We start from the raw sequence: 21331 nt of genomic DNA, 5'->3' as shown, positions 1-21331 counted from the left end.
AGTAGACGTTATTGTGGTGCTGCAAAACACCATACTTTAACACCGGGGCTCGATTTTTGCCCCCGAACATATTTTCCCAACACAACATCACGCACTCGGTGATTAGCCATTTCAGTTGTGGGTCGACTGGGGAACTCCTCTCGATGGAGACACTCTCCCAAAACAGCAAAACAGCACAGACAGTCACAATTACCTTGACTACAGGGGCACGTTGTCCTTTAGTACTGGAGGCTTGAAGTTGGTAGTTGTACTGACCCTCCACAGACCAGCAGGTACATCTACATGACTCTCACTGGGGCCAGCAGCGATCATAAAACAGCCAACTTGGTCATGAATACAGCTCAGGGAGACAACACCTTGTAGTTGAAACAGAACTGAGGCAAACTTCTGTGCTGCACTAAGAAACAACTTGTAGCTCCACTCCTCACTCTAACTGGCACACAGAGGTTTGGGCGACCGGTGTAGTGGTCACTGGTGGGGCTCACGGTGCCAGGAGGTTCCGCCAGATGAGGAGTTTCTTTACTTTAGCTCAAGTTTCTTCAAGTCACACTGGTTTAGTTACACACCAGTGTATACAGGTTACACGCATGGTTTCTTTAGTCCAACTCGTCGCCAATTGAAGTGACCTGGTTCCATAGGTTGATGTGACACAGCAGACGTAGCCAGTATATATCTTTAGGTTATTTATTAAGATGTAAAGTCCATTGTATAGCCCCACCAGGAACAGCCTGATAGCTGCTCAGCCCATCCTCTCAACTGTCTCACACCACACCCACATTCCAGTCACGTCATCATTCCACATGGAACACTCACACTGGCTGAGCAGCTAGTTACAAGATACAGGAGAACAGTTAACCTTATATGAAGATACTACACACGGCTAATTATTATGCTTGGGAGCGGCTCCATACTCATGGGAGACAGCGTGCAGCCAACGATTGTGGCGGTGATATCGCCACCAAGTACTACCCCACTAGCGGAAGCATATGGTTTACTAGAGTTCACTTAGTTAACTCTGACAGTTTGGTCAGACAAAGTGCTTGTGTCAGACCTTGTAATGGTATTTTACAAGTTTTTGGGTTCAGTTAATGTAGCTGGTAGGCCCTTTCATGCTAATATTAGAACACTCATTTCTATTCCCCCTCATGTGTGGGATGAGGACACACCTCATCATATACCCACATGGCTGCTACAAGCTTATATAACCTAGTGAAATGAAATGTCCAGGGCATGGGTTCCATACATAAACGATACAGGTTCTATTACGCAGGCATAAGGCACAGATAGTATTCTTGCAGGAGACGCATATCACTAACTCCAAAGCACTCAAACTCCAAAAGAAATGGAGGGGCCAAATATTTAACACATCTTACTTGCCCGTTGCAAGAGGGCAGCTTATTTGGATCAAGACAGGGGTACAGCTTGAAGCTCTTGAACAACGCATTGGCGAAAATGGCCATATTGCCCTCATACGGGGTAGACTTGATGGTTAGCCAATTGTACTGGGCAGCGTATATGCCCCAAATACGGAGCAAGATAAATTCGACGTGCGGCTTACCAAGGCCCTTGCGGATTGGACTACCTACCCATGGGTGATCGGAGGGGACTTCAATGTGGTGCTAGACATAAACTTGGACTGATCACAACCTCCTTTACCAGGCACAGCTTCCGTTAGACAGGCTAAGGCGCTTCACATGTGGGCCCAAAGATGGACTATAGTAGATGCCTGGCGCAGTAAAAATATTGGTACGTCCGAATACTCCTACTATTCCCCACCGCACGGACTAACTACATGACTAGATCGTATCCTCTGCACCACCACCCTCTTATCCCACATAACCCACACCACATATCTTGGGAAAACAATATCGCACCATAACCCCCCAGGAACTTACGTTGTCCTGTGGTCGGATCCCTATCCCGATCCCTACCTGGAGGCTTAACACTCACTTGTTGGAGGATGGGGTATTCCGAGATAAGAGATACATTGTCCACCACCATTAACAATCATTTTAGTGAAAACACCAACACAACCTCACCCCCAATAACTGAGTGGGAAGCATTTAGGGTTGTCATCAGAGGCATATCGATAAATGCAGTGGTGGGGGTAAGACAAGCAGTTCATAATGACTTGAAGACAGTGGAAGCGACATTGGGTGAGCTAGAACGGGCAGCAGTGCTGGATGCACAGCATGCCAGCAAACTCCAGGATGCACGCATCAATTATGCAGAGCTCCTGGAGCATCTGCGTGTGGTTGCTCACCAAGGGTACATTCAGAAAATACACACAGAAGCTGTTAAGTTGGGCACTTTACTTGCACAGATGCTAAGACCGACCCCCATCATCGACCCCCATCCTAGAAAGTAATACTCCAGCACATGCCCATGTCATTACACAGTTAGAGATCAGCACTGCATTTTGTGATTATTACGAGGCGCTGTATGGCGCTCCACCTGCAGCGACGCCTCAGGAAACAGAGGACTTCTTGGACAACGTAACGATCCCATGGGTCACAGCTGCTGACAGGAAGGCCCTGGCTGCCCCAATCACTTCCACTGAAATAAAAGTGGTCATCAGGAAACTACCTCGCAATAAGACCCCAGACCTTGATGGCCTACCTATAGAATTTTACACCACATTCGCTGCCCAGCTGGTCTCCCACCTAAACCGAATCTATCAGTAGGCGCTTGTAGGAAAGTAGGACCTGCTTCTTATGGTTACCCCCACTTTTTGCTAGATACAATGCTGTTTGTGACTAGTCTGACTGGGACCCTCCTAATCAGGACCGCAGTCTATCTGCTTTCTCCTTAAAACTGTTATGCTTGTACTTAGGTACACCCCAGATTTGATACTGGGGTACCCTTGTCAGTCCCTAGTATATGGTACACCTGCACCCAGGGCATAGGTACCCTAGAGGTCTCCCATGGGCTGCAAGATGTATTATGCCACCCATGAGAGACCATTCAAAATGGAACTACAGGCCTGCCATTGCAGCCTGTCTAAGTCGGTGCATGTACCACTTACTTAAGATATAGGTTTACTATATCTAAGGGTCACTGCACTTAAAACCTATAAATCACACCTATAGCAGGCCTTTACAATCCTGAGGGCATGGTGCTTGGTTCTGAGTGAGAGGGTGCCCCTGCATGAGCAGGACACCCCTGCACCCTACGGAGTCCTTTATCCCGGGTTGTCAGTGACGCAGCCATATACTATATATAGAGGGGCATTTCGCGACCGCCTGATGACCATCTCGAAAACGGCTGCAACCAACCATATCGTGTTTGGTGTCGTACATGTTGGAATCATACCCCCACATCGGTAACCGGTGTGGGAGGTATGATTCCACCCACCAGGAAGGCCCTTTGTGGGGCCCTCGGTGTTACCGGCACCAGCTTTCTAGCTCCAGACAGCACAAAATGGTTGCTGCCGAACAGAGACACATTTCTACCCTCCTGCTGCTGAGCCAAGCTCGAGCGGGGGGAGGTAGAACATTAGGCATCCTGTCACAGGGAGGTGTGACCACATCCCAGACAGGATTTAGTGTATTAGGGCTGGGTGGGTGCGCTTGCCAGGGCTGAAAACCTGCAGGAGGAACACATTTGGTGTCTTTGTGCATAGTCCAGTTCAAACCAGTCCTGGGAGCCGTTAGCTCCCACTCTGGTGCGCAACTGGACAAAAGACATGGGAGTAACCTCCCCACTGTCCAGACCCTCCCCTGAGAGGTTCCCCTGAACCTTTCCAACCCTCTCCCCTTAGTATTTAAGGGTTTCCCTGGCTGTAGGACCTTAGATTTGTCATTGACAAGATTCAGAACTGAAACCACTGCACTTTGACCGTCTGGCCACTTGTAGTGCTAGAGGCACTTGTGTGGTCTGACACCCTGTGATGACCTTTGACTACCAATATTTTAATTGACTTTGGTGTGTTATTTTACCCTAGCCTGAATGTACACCGTCCTGCATATGCCTTGTTTCTCTTAAAAGTTTCTTTCCTGTAATCTTGCAGTCTTTCAGTGGGAGTTGTCACGGATAGAAGAGCCTTGCCAAGAACAGAACATGTGGGATGTGTATTTGAAAGCATGAGAGAGAAAGGGGTGTGGAATGTACTTTTTGGTCTCGAAGTGCAGTGTTATGAGTAGTGGTGCACTGTGTTGTACATTGAGAGATGAAGTGTGTGATGCTCTAAACAGTGGTGCACAAATGTGCATTGTGTTGTACATTGGTAGTATTATTAGGTTCTTACTATTGGCTTTGACATGGTCTCATGTCATTCTGAATTCTGATTCCGCCTGGCTTCAGCTTGTCTGCGCGCTCAGCCACGCTTGCAAGTTGTTTGGGTTAATCACGTTCAAGGATTATTTTTGTGAGAGATTGTTTAATGTACCCTGGGAGGCTTTCGTGAGCTTTGTCAAGATAAAGGCTGGAACATGCTAGAACGTAGAGGGGACGTGAGAACTCCTTCCTGCCATGGAATGCTTGCTTGGAAGCTGGCCAGTCCTAGTAAGATTCCTTTGGCGCAGGGGGAAGATTCTCGAACCTTCTAGTGTCTGTTTTGTGATTATAAAGCTGAGGGTTGTTGACTTAGAAACCGGGATTTTGGAATCCGAATGGGGATGGACGCCTCTACTTCGGTACAGCGGAACCCTGGTTGCTGAGGCTCTTATCTCCGGCTGTTTAATCCCCCGGGTCAGGAGTGGGCTAGGTTGCAGTGTTTGCACCAGTTGAAGTGTGGAGTTTTGATTATTGCCATTGTGATGTGTGGCCAGTGGCTTTGATCATTTGAGGTGTTTTCTTTGTGATGTGTGAATGAGTGAGGTGCACATCAAATGTAATAATTTGATGTATCTAGTGTATATATATATATCTTTCCGATCTCTTGCAGGACGTCCGGTATATTGCTTAAGTCTTATCTCATAATATTTTCTGCTTGTTTATTCATGGTATTATTCATGCATTTAACTGTTGCATTTACCAAGTGTGTTATTATTGCTTGCATATAAATATATATATATATATATATTATCTACTGGCGGTCGCCAGTAGATAGTTATAGTTAGGACCCTGTTTCCATAGGAAATCCGCAACATTCTATTTGGAATATCTTTGGCGCCGGTCGACGAATCCTCGCGAAATTTTCAAAATAGGTGGGGCGCTACGCTCCGCTCCTACCCTGAAAGTCTCGGGGGGATTCGTCAAGCGGGGGCTGAGAAAAAAGGGGGGTCCCAAAACGCGTTTTTCCCATGCATTTTTCCATAGGACCTTTAGACACAGCTACAGCCCGAACGGCCGAACAGAGTTACTTGAAATTTAGCAGAGAGGTAGTCTACAGGTCAAGGAAGTGCCTTTTGTAGGTCTGGTGTAAATCTGTTCAGTAGATCCTGAGAAAATAGCATTTAAATCAATATATATATCTGAGCCAGCTTACGGTGCGCTTACCGTGCGCTTACCGCAATCCTCTGCTGATGACATATGTGTCTTTATGAAAAAAAAATATTTGTAATATATGTATAGCTAAAATTTAATGGAAGAAGACATGGGCAAATAAGTGTCTAAATACAGTATTAGCATCAGCAGAGGATTGCGGTCGCGTGAGTTATAGTTGCCTGCACTAACTATAACGGGGGAATTTCATTGGTTTTTTATGAGTAAAATCTCCAGCTAACTATAGCATGTGTGAAACCTATGGTTTTTTCACTGAATTTGCAAGGTTTTTTAAATGCTAATTCCTAACTATAACGTGTGTGAAACCTATGGTTTTTTTCAGTGAATATATATATATATATATATATATATATATATATATATATATGTGTGTGTGTGTGTGTGTGTATTTGAATGTTGTGCATTTGGCATCTGGGAAAGCCTTTCTGTTAGAGAGCATTGCATAAATAAATCCCCAAGCCTTTTTCTAAAAAGAGAGTCTTTGCATTTTGTAAAATAAAACCTTTTTCTAAAGGTGTTGTTGTATTTATGTCTCCTGCCTCGCCGTGTGTTGAGCCACCGTGTGGGAGATTCTGTATTATCTGAAAGGCGAAGGAAGACAGCACTCTGGACTTCCCTGCACTTCGGTTGGGCCTGACTTCATCTCCCTCTCAGTCTGCTGCATCATCTGTGCCTATGTACCGTACAGGATACGTGCAGAACCTGTTGAGCATCCAAGACACCTGAAGACAATCTCCCTTGGAGTGAAGGAGTCACTCCCCTGCATTCGCAGACACAGCAACACTGCTGACTGGTCTACTGATCCCGAGCTCCTATGGACTCCGAAAGGCTCAGCAACACAGGAGGTAGGTTTCAATGTCCCTCAAGGTCTGAGCTGCCCTCTCACCGAGTTTGAGGTCAGAATCCCTGGTGGGGGCTGCAATACCCGAACTACTGTGCACCACGTTCTTTTGCAAGTTTATGTGCTTGTTGGCAATCCTGCGACAAGTGCATTGGGCTCCAAGTAGCCCCAACCTCTGATAAATTTTCCTCCAAAGATCTTCAACCACCTTGCACCATGTGCTCCGTGGCCTGTTGTTTTGTGAAGCTCCCTGAAGTCCTCTCATGACTCCTGTGCCTCTGACCTCTGGGTCCAATTGAGGGTCATCTTTAATTTCCTTGGGCTCCCCTGATTGCTTGGACCTGCCCTGACACCCCTGCTTGTGTTGAGTCTCCTGGACCTTGCTGGTCCGAACCGTACACTTCCTTGACTTCCTGTGTGGGTTGCTTTTCCCAAGGCATGTTGGTGCTCCCGTTGGACACCGATGCTTCAGCACTCGACATCCTTCGTGGGACAGCTCGCATCCAGCTCCCGGTCATCCTCAACGTCGCCTGGTCCCTGTAGCTACAGAGCCAAGGTCTCCATCAATTATCCTGAAGCACCCGACATCAGTGGGCATTCATCTACCAAGCCCCTTGTCACTCACAAGTGTCCCAGACTCTGTCCCCTCTGCTGTCAGGTACTCTTTGACAAGACTCCATGTTTGTATTCCAAGGGACACTTTCTCCTCTTCCAGCAGCGGCTCTTCTTCAAAGTCCTCTATTGGGTTCGACAGGAGTTTCCGGCGCCACTTCACACCTATGCACCCGGCTTCCCTGTGTTAGGTAACTTGAGTACTTCAGTATCCATGGGTGGGGTAGCTCTCCAACCTTCTGTCTTCCACGGAGTTTCCTCAAAGTCCACTGGGAAGGGTCCCTAATCTTTAAAATTCCAATGTGACTTGCACATCGACTTGTACGGATCACGCGATGGTGTTCCCACACTGCACAGGCACTCCGTGGGGTCCCTATCTACTCACCTCGGGTGGTTCCTTGGGGTCCCAGCAATTCTACGTCCTCTCAACATTGTCCTGACTCCAGTCGTGGTTCTTATACCACTTTTTTAGTATATGGTTTGGCCCCCCCCCCCCCGGGGCCCACTATGTATTAGTGCTATTTACTGTCATTACTTTGCTTAAGTATTGTGTGCTTAGTGTTTAGCTCCATATAGGAGATACTGTAGCGTACTAGATAGTGTTATATAATAAATACATATTTTTATAACTACTGTGGGGTTCTCTTTTCATTTAATCTATACAATAAGATTGCATTCTGTTAAAACAAGCTGCTTTACACTCCTTTAAGACTAAGCCTGAAGGCTGCTCTCCACAGCTACCACTTGGATAGCTTTCTAAGGTTGTCTGAGACCTCTTAAATCACCATAAGGGTTGTCTGGACTGGTGCAAGGTGCCCACTTTAATTAGTGGAAATCATATACCAGGCCAGTCATTCACAGCCTTTCCCCCCACCACGGCTCAAGCCCTGGTGACCTCATTACCGAAACCTGATAGGGATCCCACCGAAACCTGATAGGGACCCCACTGATATCACAGTGCATAGACCCTTATCCTTATTAAATACAGAATATAAAATACCGGTCCTGTGGCTACTTCCATTGTTGCCACAACTTATACATACCGAACAGTGCAGATTTGTACCAGGCCGTAGTACCTCTCTAAATATACAGAGACTCTTCCACATTCTTGATGCAACCCCCAATGAGCTCTACGCGGCAGGCTGCATCTCACGCGGTCTACATTAGGCATTTGATTCCCTGAGCTGGGAATATATGTTGGCTGCCTTGCGTAAATACGATATCCCTCCGGCTTATTGCTGGATCAGACTGTTATATGCATCTCCTATGGTGCAGGCACGCACTGGGGTCCATATATCCACCGTTTATCCTATACATAGGCACAAGGCAGGGCTACCCGATTTCCCCAATGTTGTTTGTCCTGGCATTAGAGCCTCTCCTCCAGTGCCTATGCCGGGGAGCCCCCGGCTGGGGTATGCCAGTGGGCCCTACCATACACGCAGTATCGGCATACGCTGATTATATAATATTGTACATGAGTAACCTGGGGGACAACCTTCAGGTAGTGGCTAGCACCTTTTCATTATTTGCACGTCTTTCCGGGCTGGCGGTATGTGCGAATAAGTCGCACACCTTCTACTTTACCAGTGACCCTCAGCCCCTGGCTGTTGCATTCAGTGACCAAACATTTACAGTTGCAATATACACTTTCAAATAATTAGATATACAAATATACAGGACATCCCAGGATCTGTTGGAAGGTATCCTGCAGAAAGCGATCACATCACTGCGTTCCCAGGTATCCTTCTGGACTACCCTCCCCCTCTCAATTGCAAGGCGCCTAGCGATATAAAAAATTGTGATGTTCCCTCCTGTGCTACACTACTTTTCCAACATTCCAGTAGCCTGATGCATTTCTTCGCAGCATTGAACACATTGCTGGTGGAACTGAACTGGGGATGGGCAGAAGTCGGGTGGGACTGCTCAAATTGCATCTACCATCTGGGGAGGGCGGCATGGGAGCACCAGATTTTAATTCATATTGCATGGCTGCCCAATTGCAGTGGCTTGCATATTGGTTGGCAGGTTATAACCTGCAAGAAATTGCTTTTATGCCTCAAATGATTGCTCAGGGTGCTCTACACAAGCTACTATGCCCCAAGACACGATTCCCGCTACGGTGCACCTACTACTGAAGATTGCCATTGAATACTGGAAACAGGTTTTGAAATATGCTGCGCAGACCGTTCCACATGCTTCTAATATACCTCTGTTGCGACTTCCTACCCCAACAGGAATGCTGACACAGCGCAGACTTGGGAACAGCAGCTGTTATAACGGTTGAGCCCTGTTTGGGGACGGTATGCTGGTAAATCATGCTGACTTAATACACAAACAGGGTCTGCCAGACTCGCTGTTTCTTCACGCCAATATCATATGTTACATAGGGTTACACTGGACCCCGGACGGCACTGAGCCCACCGCACATGAACTTGCCCACTCAGTATACTTAATGGGTGCTGGGAGGCACCTTGTCACGTGGCTGTGCCGTGGTCTACGCACACATGTGGCAGCACCACTAACACAAATGCGGGAAGGTGGGGGCAAGACCTGAGGAGGGATCTACAATACGGAGAATGGAAGGCCATACTTGAATTTACAAGGAAAGCCTCCCGTCATTCCAAGTTCAAATTCATATAGTTTATGATACTGCATAGAGCTTATCTCACACCGCACAGATTACACCCCATGTTCCCGACAGTGCCTGCAAACTGTCCTAGATGCATGGAGCAAGACACAGGTCTCCTTCATATGATATGGATATGTCCTGCGCTCACTTTTTACTGGTCGCAAGTAGGAGCAGCGCTGCAAGAAGTGATTCATGGGAACAATTGGAAACTAGCAGAGGAGTGTCTGCTGGGACCATACCCCGACCCCAACAGGACAGGGCCCAGACAAAATGTATTGATTTAGCATTCCTTATAGCGAAACCCCTACTAACTAAGCGCTGGAAATCTTCAGCCCCACTGAAAATAACTAGAATCCTAACAGAGGTTCAAGGCGACAAAGAACAAATATACATTAAACAACCAAAAATTTATCAGTTAAACATATCAATAAAAAGAATAGCAGTATGAGAGGGAAAAGAAAAAGAACAAGATCAGGAAACCTATGTACAACAAAGGCAATTATAAATTCATGCAACATTTATTCACAAATATCTTACAAAACTCAAACACATAAAACAATGGTGCTCAGCACGGTACACAGACAATATAAATAATCAACAATACAATGTGTAATCAAAAAAGTGGCTGTGGGAAAGGTTTATATATAGATAGGGAATTCAGAACAAAACTGAAACAACACAAAAACATAACAATGCGTCCTTCCTTAGTTGCGGCCACATATATTGTCGGCGACGTTTCGACCTGCGTAAACATTCACGGTCATCATCAGGACAGAAAATTAGCTATCTGAGTGTCCATGACAATTAGATAAAACATCTAGAAATGAAGAATATATGTATATAAGCATCAAATATATATAAACAACTTTACATAACTCAAAACAAGTCTATGTTTAGAATAAATGGATGAAAGAGAAGGAAAGAGAGGGAAAAAGAAAAAGGAAAGAAAGAGACAATTATACTAGATCACCGCCTAGAACGTGTAAAGAAATAAAAACCAAAATGTGGGATGGCAACCTTTACCCCAGAGTAACATAAATATAAACAACTCACCTATTTCATATGAAAGATGCAGCCCGAGTTGCTGAAATAAATTTGAAGCCCTCAAGAACTTGGCTGAAGTAAAGTTCTGTTGGAACAATAAAAATACTTAGAGTTCCCAACCAACTCATATTGCAAGTCAAAAATGACTTTGAGGATGTCAACTACTTTACTCACATTGGAGAGCAAAATAACGAAGATGTCATTCCATCGTTACGAATGGGACACAGAGTGAATAGAAGATACTGTTAACCAATGTAAATATATCATACTGTTATTGACTGCAAAATCATTAGATGCATTTGTATGTGTCCTCACGATCTGTTTTAGAGCGCAGCATATAATGTATAATAATGTGTGTATGGTAACTCTATACATACATTGATGTTCACTGAACATTTTAATATATGTGCTTAGCATCAAATACATCTATCCAGCTTAACTTTGTTAAAAGTTGCAGGTCAATGTTTCTTTGCCAATCATGCATACTATTTACACTCTAATGTTAATTCATAATACTATGTCCTAATGTAACTAGACTGAATAATGCAAATTATGTGTTTTATATCATGCACATCAAATGCTTGCATAATGCTCTTTTTCTTCTCTTTTCTGCTTTAGTTGTTTGTGTATATTGTATCCCTGACTGCCAGTCGTAATATGGCTTCCATGATTGGTCCATTTTCTCTTTCCGCAGCCTTACCCCCTTTTTAGGTCTCGCTGAGTCAGCGAGCATGCGCTGCTCGGAGACACATTTAGTAGGTGAGTTTTCAAAGTGCTGCTGGCTGGCCTAGCGCTTGCGTTCACGCGAGCAGCTGGCAGCTTTCAGCACCCGGGGCGCCATCTGGAGCTTTCACTTTTTCGCTGTGCGCTGTCCAAGTAGACTTTAGCCCCTCCCCCATGCAGTCTTAAGTTGTAAATTCCCTGCTCCTCTCCCATGCCTAAGCAAGCAGAACAGAGGCGACTTCGTGGCAATACTGCGCCTGGTCCATGTTGTTACCAGCTTCAGTTTGACTGTCGCCATTCCTTATTTACTTTGCATTGTTTTAATGATCTTACTTTCTATTTTTTTTACATTTTGTTTTTTTTAATGCTAATTTTTGCCAGTGCCGAGACTCGAACCGGGTTCCCCAGGTCCAATGTCGGCAGCTCTGCAGGTTATGTCACAGCCTCTCTCTTGCTGGGCATAGGTGTCAGTGTATTTATCTGAGACCTTCTTTATGCAAGAGGCCGGCAGCAAAGCCTGCTTCCCAGGGCTGTCCTCGTCTCCATTGTGACCCTATCACCCATCCATTCAAACTAAGCTGCAGCTTCCTGATAGGCCCTGGGGGGCGGGGGCATCCGCCAAAAAAATGTGACTCAAATTTACATTTGTGGTGTTTTTATCAAATGTTTGTACAGATCTATACTGCTTTGTAAGCAAACATGCTCAAGCCACTTCTTTCTGGGTTTCGACGATGACAGTGAGAGACATGTTTTAGGGAATGTGACTGAAAACTATGTTAACTAGTGCTTATAGTTTTCCCACTGAAAATAAGTGAGCTTCAAGGCTTTGCGAGTGTACGTTTGAGAGGAGCTGATTCAACCTTTTACAGCAGATCGGTGAAATTTTGCAACTAATAAAAAAATAATGTTGATCCTTGATTTACCTTTTTTATTTAATATTTAAGAATCATTCAATAAATAATATGTACATTGAATAAACCAATATCTCATGTCAAAAAAACTAACTCTTGTTGCGAAGAATAGTTAGAAGTTTTGCAAATATGCTAGTGTTTGTTTCTTTCTCTTAGCTTGAGCTATTTGCAGCTTCCCGGTAAGTAGTGGAACTGAATTTCACGTTCAAACATAGCATTTATTGTGTACGCCGCCACACTTGTTTGAATGGCAGTTTTGGTATTGCTCATGTATTTTATTATGGAACATATGCGCGGCAAATCAGCACAAAGAGTACTTCTAGTCCTGTCTTGTACTCTGCATTCTGGGACTTGTAGTTTTCTAATGTAAATACATGGCCGGGCAAGGTTACTTGTCACCACTGACCTTTGTCTACATTCCCCGGGTCTTCTCTCAGTTAAACATATGGGCTTTCTCAGCTTCCCCCTCGTTGCAAAATGTCTGAGGCTTTAGGGCTCCGACAACAAACAACATTTATCTCTTAGGCGACCGGCAGAGGTCGCTGCTTTGGGACAGCCAAGGCTTTGCCCCTATTTTTGCTGCTCCTTCTGAAACTCTGGGCTACAATTTGATCCACCTCTGAGCGAGTGGCCGCATGGAGAGAGGGAGGGTTGTCGCTGTTTTTGCACCATCGGAGGACCTAAACTTAGATTCCAGGCGGTGTACTTTAAGGTGTATGTTGTACAGTGTACAAAAGGCTTCCTTGCTGTTTTTAGGTTGTTTGTGCTATGAAATCGGTGCCCCCTCCGTGTTCCTGCTGTTTTAAAGTTTCATTTTGGCACTATATTTTGCACATGTTTTTTTTATTTTTTACTTCTACATTACCGAAGTCCTCTGTGTCGTTTTGTTTAAGGGTTTTTCGTTGTATAAAGGTTTGTTGATATGAGTCACTCGCAATGCTGCATTCATATAATGCTATGCTAATGTACGTTTCAATAAAAACATGAAAGCAGGCTGAAACTCCCCAAAAACATAACTAATAAAAAATGTCATTTGCCACACCAATAGATCTAACTTTCAGTAATGTGAGGCCAAATGCATTGCAAATGCTTGATGTTTGTGAATGTTTGTGTACCCATTGAATTTAAATTATGTAACTATATAAAATTCTACAAAAAAAAGTATACACCCGTTGCTTGTTGTTCTCCTTGATACATTCACTTTTGATTTTTCAAATTGATATTTATAATTAATAGATCCGAGGCCACAAATATGGGCACTCACAATTGAGTTTGATAAACTGAGTATTTTTAAAGAAAATCCCTTGTAGGCACTGTTACCTGATATAAATCTTTTGGTTACCCAATCCTTCAAGAGTTTACTGGGTTGCCCAATTTACTTAACAATACATTCATATTAAAGCATTCTGTCTTGTATCTCATTTTCAAACAGAAGTGGTATAAAAGCATAACTTAACAAAACCATATATTCTAGCAATCTCACTGCAAGAGGAGAAAAATGCAGTGGTGCCTGGGGACGACATAAGAAGGATGCAGTGTTTTACACCCGACTAGCTAATCGGCTAACCGCTAGAAGGCAGAATGTAAAAGGCACAACTCCATGTTAGGGCTTCCCCTGCTCATCTGCGTATTGATGAGTATTATCCGCCCTGAGCAAGAGCTGGTTTTAAAGAATTGATCGTGGGCATTCCAGTTTTGCACTAAGCCTGCGATCTCTGCATCCATGCTACCCTTTTTACTGATCTCCACTTTATTTAAACATTGTTTCCATTTCTTAAACTCTTCAGAAAGTGACATGCTCTTAGTGCAACGCCGACGCACATGCAGGCAAGTACAGATGACTGCAACCATGGTACAATTTCCCCAAGCGCTGTTTTACTTCATTTTAAAAGGTGTAGCTCTCTGATGTATTTTATTCAATAATTCACAAAAAACACAAGTGGAGACACTGCACACGGGTCTTACACCCAAACGCTCCTTGGTCTGGCATGCAGAAAAATTCTCTCAGTGTCTGAGAATGTGCGCATTGCAATTGGCTGGATTAAATATTAACAGGCGATTGGCTGGTCAAGTTAGCCAGTTCTTCATTGGCTGTACCCCTTTGACTTTCTGAATTAGGTAAGGCACTGTAGTGTAGTCCTACATGCCAACTCTTCCCTCCTGGATCCAGGGACAGTTGGAAGTATCAAGGCTCCTGAGCCGTCTCAGCGAAGAAGTTGGGACCGTCCATGTGAGCGTCCGCTACAATACTGAATCAGTATACTCCCAACTGTCCCTGGACCCAGGAGGGAACAGTTGGCATGTAGGACTACTACAGTGCCTTACCTAATTCCGAAAGTCTATGACTTGCAGCATATTACCACCAGACTTATTTGCGAAGCCCTGATGAAGTCCACACCATTGGACAAAACGTGTCAGCTGTTTGGCTGTATTCTTTTCATGGTGTCAGTGGTGCATTCCACATTTGTGAATTTGAACATTGGTCTTGGAGACTGCTCCTTGGAAACAGCCGGGGCGGTGGGCATGCACACCATCTGAGCGAAAAGGCTCACATTTTGGGACTCTTGCTGGGGAGATTATGTGGAGAGGTGCGTCACAAGTACACAGTTGTATACTTGTCTGGGCTTGCTGTTTCAAGTTTGGGAGTAGCTTGTAAAATAGTTGTCAGTTACTTGCTACATTTTCAGATAGTACTTTGCCACAGAAAAGTTAGCAAACCTATCATTGGATTTGCACATCCAATTCTGTAGGTGGAAGCCGCATTGGCTGATGCGCAGTGTTCACTGAACCAGCGAGATATGTCTGCACTGTCAGCAACTCAGAGCAGTGAGAGTAAACAAAAAAAACAAGCATTGGCATAGCCAATAGGTCTCGCCTTTGAGACCTTATAAGTGTTTAGCCATGCAACAGTTGATTTTGTTGCACCAAGGATATTGTGCTGCATAACTAAATACTTTTAGTTCCCAAAAGCGAGACCTATTGGCTATGCCAATGCTTGTTTAACATCTTTTGAGGTATTCTCTTTATTGTATAAGGATACAGTATTCTCCGGATTTGCACATTACTGTTTTCCTTCAATTCATTATTCAATTTATTTTCGTTATTTTGTGCGGTTGAAATTTTCCCTTCCTCCCCTTTTTATTTGACTTCTCTTTAAGTCGTGATGGCACTAATATATTTAATCGCTCGGTATTTGTATATAGTGCTCATATCCTCCTTGGAAATATGTGAATCATCCTTGTCTTCATTTCACGTCTGTATGATGTTTTCTTTTTCAATATGGCGGCCGATGTTTGAGGATAGGCATTAGTCCTATCTTAATCTTCATGGACACCTTAATGCGTAATGTTCTGGCACGCGTGTCTCTTATTTAAACCGGCTATCCAGCACGTCGGGTGCTCGTTTCAATTCTCGGGATGTGAAGCGTAATTTTGGGAAAGTGCATTGCGCGCAACTATGTCTGTTATGCAGCATGGATGTTTTTAGTTCTTTTACATATAGGTGATTTGGCCTTGACGTAAGTCCGCCCCTTTCCTTTCTCTTATATTGCTAGCACGTTCTAGTGAAGTATGCCTGAGTCACTCCTTTCGACAAGCAGACACGCAGTATATCATTGTATTTGAAGCTTTAGTTACCTGATTTGAAGAAATGTTTGGTAATTACGCTAAGCTATCCTAGGCAACACCATAACCGTGTCTCAGTTAATGCCTTCATTATTTCCATCAGTGAGTCTAGTAGAATGCTGTAGGAATGAAGGGTGTGTGTATATATATTCTGTCGGTGTCTTCGTATCCTGGTACTAGTTACCTTTTGCCATTTTATTCGGTTATTTCTAAATTAAGTTAGTTATCTTTGGGGCTTATACACTCCTTTCATTCTTAGCTGAAAGCTTCTCCATGGTATGACTAATACATAATTGTTGAATTTTTCGGTCCTTTTGACATTTGGTGACTGGTTGGTATAATCTGATCTATGCATACGGCACATCGTGTGTTCGCAAATGCCAGTTAATTATGGCTTGCACTTCTATGTCTCTTGCAACTGCTCCATCCATTATATGTAAGCATTTACTTAATTGCTGGCTTATATATTCAAATACGGTTTCTTCGTAGAGCCTGGCGGACATGTACTAATTAAATGCACATGTACAACATGACCTTTTGTGACGGCGCCTAATGAATTGAACGCACTAGACAGGTAACTAGACTAATTGTGTACATATAGGATTGGTCTCTGCACTTTTATTATATTGATTCTAACCGTATCATTATTCTGTTTAGTTATAATCTAATGGTCACAAAATCTCAAGACGATATTGATTTCCGGATTTGCTTATTGCCAATTGTATTGGCTGTAAGTATCCTTGGAGCATACAATTATTTTTAATGTTTGATTAGGTTTTTGATTTTTTCTTAAATTCTAATATTAATTTTTCTAGCTTCTCAATCACTTGAATTTATGGTCGGTTTCTTCAATCCTTCTGTGTGGGCTTATTCACTCTGTATCCCATTCGTAACAATGGAATGACATCTTCGTTATTTTGCTCAATGTGAGTAAAGTAGTTGACATCCTCAAAGTCATTTTTGACTTGCACTATGAGTTGGTTGGGAACTCTAATTATTTTTATTGTTCCAACAGAACTTTACTTTAGCCAAGCTCTTGAGGGCTTCGTATTTATTTCAGCAACTCGGGCTGGATCTTTCATATGAAATAGGTGAATTGTTTATATTTATGTTACTCTGGGGTAAAGGTTGCCATCTCACAATTAGGTTTTTATTTCTTCACACGTTCTATGCGGTGATCTAGTATAATTGTCTCTTTCTTTCCTTTTTCTTTTTCCCTCTCTTTCCTTCTCTTTTCATCCATTTATTCTAAACATAGACTCGTTTTGAGTTTTGTAAAGTTGTTTATATATATTTGATGCTTACGTACATATATTCTTCATTTCTAGATGTTTTATCTAATTGTCCTGGACGCTCAGATAGCTAATTTTCTGTCCTGATGATGACCATGAATGTTTACGGCGGTCGAAACGTCGCCGTTGATATATGTGGCCGCAACTAAGGAAGGACGCATTGTTATGTTTTTGTGTTGTTTAGTTTTTTTTTTAATTCCCTATCTATGTATAAACCCTTCCCACAGCCACTTTTTTGATTACACATTGTATTGTTGATTATTTTTATTGTCTGTGTACCGTGTTGAGCGCCATTGTTTTATGTGTTTGAGTTTTGTAAGATATTTGTGAATAAATTTTGTATGAATTTATAATTGCCTTTGTTGTACATAGGTTTCCTGATCTTTTTCTTTTCCCTCTCATACTGCTATTCTTTTTATTGATATGTTTAACTGATACATTTTTGGTTGTTTAATGTATATTTGTTCTTTGTCGCCTTGAACCTCTGTTAGGATTCTAGTGTTGTTCTCCTGGTTCAGGTTTGTCAGGGTTGCCCCTGTTGTTCATAACAATCACCGAACATAACAGCATCGGAAGATGGACGTGGTGCAGTGAGACAGGGCGGAGGGAGGCGCACCTCGCAGAGAAAAGTTCAGGGGCTTACGAAAAGTGCTGATTGTGATGGAATGGGATACTCATCTAAAGCCTTTAAAACTCGGGACACAAATGTCACTTGCATAAATCCTAGTTTGTATTCGGCCTAGGAGCTTCCTAGAACAATTGTTGCAAGCCTAACACTGAACACACACCTTCACATATCGTATTGCACCCTGGTCACTCCGTTGTACGATAATATGTTGTAATAAATTGGTATGTAGACACTCGTGGAATCTTCAATATCTATGTCATACATCTCCTCTGAGATTACTCAGCCAACGCGTTTCTTTCCCACTAGGAGAACCTCATCAGGGCTGAAAATGACATACAAAAAGACCAAAATCAAAATAAGGACACAAATGTATTCAAACTTAAATACGTTACAAAACGGCACAAGACTCAAACCAAAAAAACACAATTATCTCCTCGGAGAGGTTACACGCCAGTTATAAGGCGCCAGACAAAGAACCTAAGTGCCCGTATATTAAAGAAAAACGAAAACTATTTTGCAGCTGTCCATTCACTATAAATAAATATGTCAAGATTTAATGATGGGAGGGACGAGATGACGCAGGACGTATTTGAAAAAAAATTAGCCATACGGCCACCAGGGCATAGCGCACAGAATAACTTGAGCTTACGTGCATTATTCCTAAAATTGGAACGCTTAAAAAAGCAGGAGTTAGCCCGTTGGTGGGATGGTGTCACCCTTCAACAATACATAGACAATAAGAAAGTCCTGAGGGGTTTGCGTATTCAGATTTTCCCGACAATCAAGGATCTCAGTGATGGTCTCCTTAAGGAATGGGAGAGGAATCTTGAGGGGGCATCATTGGTTATGATGCAGATCCTAATCAAACACGCTATTGAGAAGGGAGAAAAACTCTTGTCAGAAATTGAAGTGGTTGAAAAGGAGATCGAGGCTATAGATACCAAGGACCTGATTGAAAAGAACTATGACATCCTAAAGAAAGTAATTGAGTGTCACCGTGTGAGAAGTTGGCCTGGTATATGATGTTCACTAGTTAAAGTGACCACCTTGTACCATGCCAAGCAACCCTTATGGTGTGGTTGTAAGTCAACCTTTTCGGACTAGCTGCCCTAGTGGTAGCGTAGGCTAAGCAGTCTTTGAGGCTAAACTCGTGAAGCGTGTTAAGCCAGCTGTTTTACCAAATGCAACCCCCTTTTATACCAATGAAAGGACACCACACAGATATATATTCAAAATATATATGTATTTATTTCTCAAAGTAACCCCTAGTCTCTTTATGAGCACAGGAGCACAAATCGTCAAACAAGATTACAGTAGAATACACAGAAGTTGCACTTTATATGGATAGGCCCTGGTGGCCGCTCAAACCATATACTAAAATAGTGGTATAAGTACCACGAACAGAAAAGGGAAAAGGCCTAGGGCCTCTAGAATCGCTGGGCCTACAAGGAGCTAACTTCAGTTAGTGACCAGGAGGTCCACGGGTGGCGTGTGCAGAGCAAATAGTCACACGCGTGCTCCCATAGGTTTCAATGGGTGCGTAAAAAGTACAAAGTTACTGCAAAAAGGATCTTCCGGATGGACTAGGAACTCAAGATTGGAAACACAGACACTAGAGATGATACTCTACACTTGGGCACCGGAGTGCCAACTTTACCTCACCCACAGGAAGCGGGTGCTAGGTGTCGAAGTGCGTCGGGTTTCTTCTATCTGTTCCGTGGAGCCTGTGGACAAAGATGCTGCAGGCGGTCGGTCCGGGAGAGATGCGGTGGATCCAAGAGTGGATCGGAGATGTTGAAGACCTGTAAGCAGAGGGGACAGTGTTCACAGTCACTAGCCAGTGACCAGCGGGGCACCAGGTGGGTACCAGGCAATGTCGGGTGCAAACAGGAAGAAAGGTGTAGCTTGTCTCTGCAGCCACGTGGTCCCTGGAGGTCGACGACGCCCAGGAGTCGGTTCACGAGCTGTCCCACGCAGGCTCTCGCTGTCGGCGGTGTCGGCGACTTGATCAAAGCAAACAAGCCTTGGCAAAAGCAATTGTTGTGGAGAACAAGATAAGCTGATTGTTCTGACCAGCAAGGTCAGAGGGACTGCTCCTTTGGAGGGGAGCAAGGGCCAGTCTGGAGCAACCAGACCAGCGGTGTATTTCTTGAAGTTCGTCGCCAAGATGGCCACTAGCCAGCAGGCCAGCAACCGGTTAGGCGCGTCGAGTGGCAAAATGCAGAAGGGCCCCACGCAGATCGTGGAGATGCTGGAGGGCTCACCTTTGGTGCAGATGCTGCTCGGGTGTTGGGCTTCTCAGATCCCAAAGCACAACTTGGAGGGAGCCTTGGTTGTTGCGCTAGCAGCTTGTCGTCGTCGTTCCAAGATGGCTGGCTCCACGTGTCTCGGTGCCTCCACGGGTCTCCTCTTTTCAGGGACTGTGGATCGGGCGGTGAGAGGCCTGGAGGTCCAGGTCTTGTCAGTCTCTGGGCTCGGGCTCCGGCGGGAGGCGGCGGCAAAGCAGACGTTGATTTTGTGGATGGTGCTTGCGTTAGCAAGGTGGTCACTCCCTGACCACAGGGGAGATTTCCTTCAGTCTTCTGTGCAGCAGAATGTCGAAGTTCCCGTCTTCTTCTTAGTTTCAAGTTGATTCCAGGATGTCTGAAGTCTTAGGACACAGCTCCTACCTTTAAGCGGATTCTAGGGGCCGGACTACCTGCTAGGTCCCTCCCTATGGGAAGGACCAGGAAGGGGGGTGGTTACACCCCCAATCCTTTGTCCAGCTCGCCCCAGGCCTGGGACTGGTGTGCCCCAGGACCGGTTTGAACTGGCATATGCACCGAGGCTCCTTGTGAGCCACAGGCATGTCTGGTTTCTTTCAAGCCCTACCTGACCAATACACAAAATCCTGTCTGGGGTGGTGCATGCACCTCCCCTGGCAGGAAACCCTTTGTCCACACCTCCCAAGCTGGAAGGACTCCCAGCAGCAGGAGGGCAGACTTGTGTCTGTGGTGGCAGCATCCATTTTGTGGAGCTGAGGCTATGTCTGATTTTACCCGGGTTTCAGGTACTGTACATGTCGTGTCCCTCTAGAAGGGTGGAATGCTAACCCCGTCGCCAGAATTGGCGAGGGGTTAGTATTCCAATTCGTATGACACCTTACTCGACATGTTTTGATAAAGCCAAACCAAAGATAGCATTTAACCGCGAGGTTCATAATGCACTTAAGAGTATATGGTATGACGATATCTGGAAACAGTAGAAGGAAGGGGTTCCGACCACTGCAGACAGGCTCAGCTCATGCCAGAGCACCATCTCACATGGAACCAAGCACTCTGCCTTCAGGATTGTTAAGGCCTGCCGTAGGAGTGACTTATAGGTTAACATGTGTCCCATTTAAGGTTAGGTATAGGTATACTACACCTAAGTAAGAGGTGATTACACCAACTTACCCCAGCTGAGTGAACAGCCAGTTGTGTCAAATTGTTAGGCCAAGCCTGGGGTGGCATAATACATGCTTCAGCCCCTGGCAGGCCTTGGGTACACCAATGCCCTGGGTACCTAGTGTACACTGGTACAGGGGCTGACAGGGTGATCCACT

The 21331-nt window shown here is 44.4% G+C and overlaps 1 long non-coding RNA gene across 3 annotated transcripts; it reads left to right on the top strand.

Annotated features, from left to right (window-relative positions):
- Positions 1-15588: 15588 nt before the first annotated feature.
- Positions 15589-17570, top strand: LOC146833410 (uncharacterized). Of its 3 annotated transcripts, XR_014960233.1 has the most exons (5): positions 15589-15722; positions 16318-16402; positions 16644-16754; positions 16844-16919; positions 17157-17570. It is a non-coding gene; the product is annotated as an uncharacterized LOC146833410 (long non-coding RNA). The 3 variants fall into 3 exon arrangements; XR_014960234.1 differs by lacking the exon at positions 16644-16754; XR_014960235.1 differs by lacking the exons at positions 16644-16754; positions 16844-16919.
- Positions 17571-21331: the final 3761 nt, after the last annotated feature.

This window comes from Triturus cristatus, chromosome 4_2 (genome assembly GCF_964204655.1).
Source record: "Triturus cristatus chromosome 4_2, aTriCri1.1, whole genome shotgun sequence".
Lineage (NCBI taxonomy): Eukaryota > Metazoa > Chordata > Amphibia > Caudata > Salamandridae > Triturus > Triturus cristatus.
Note: the sequence above shows the minus strand (reverse complement) of the source record. Positions and strands in the feature narration are given on the sequence as shown.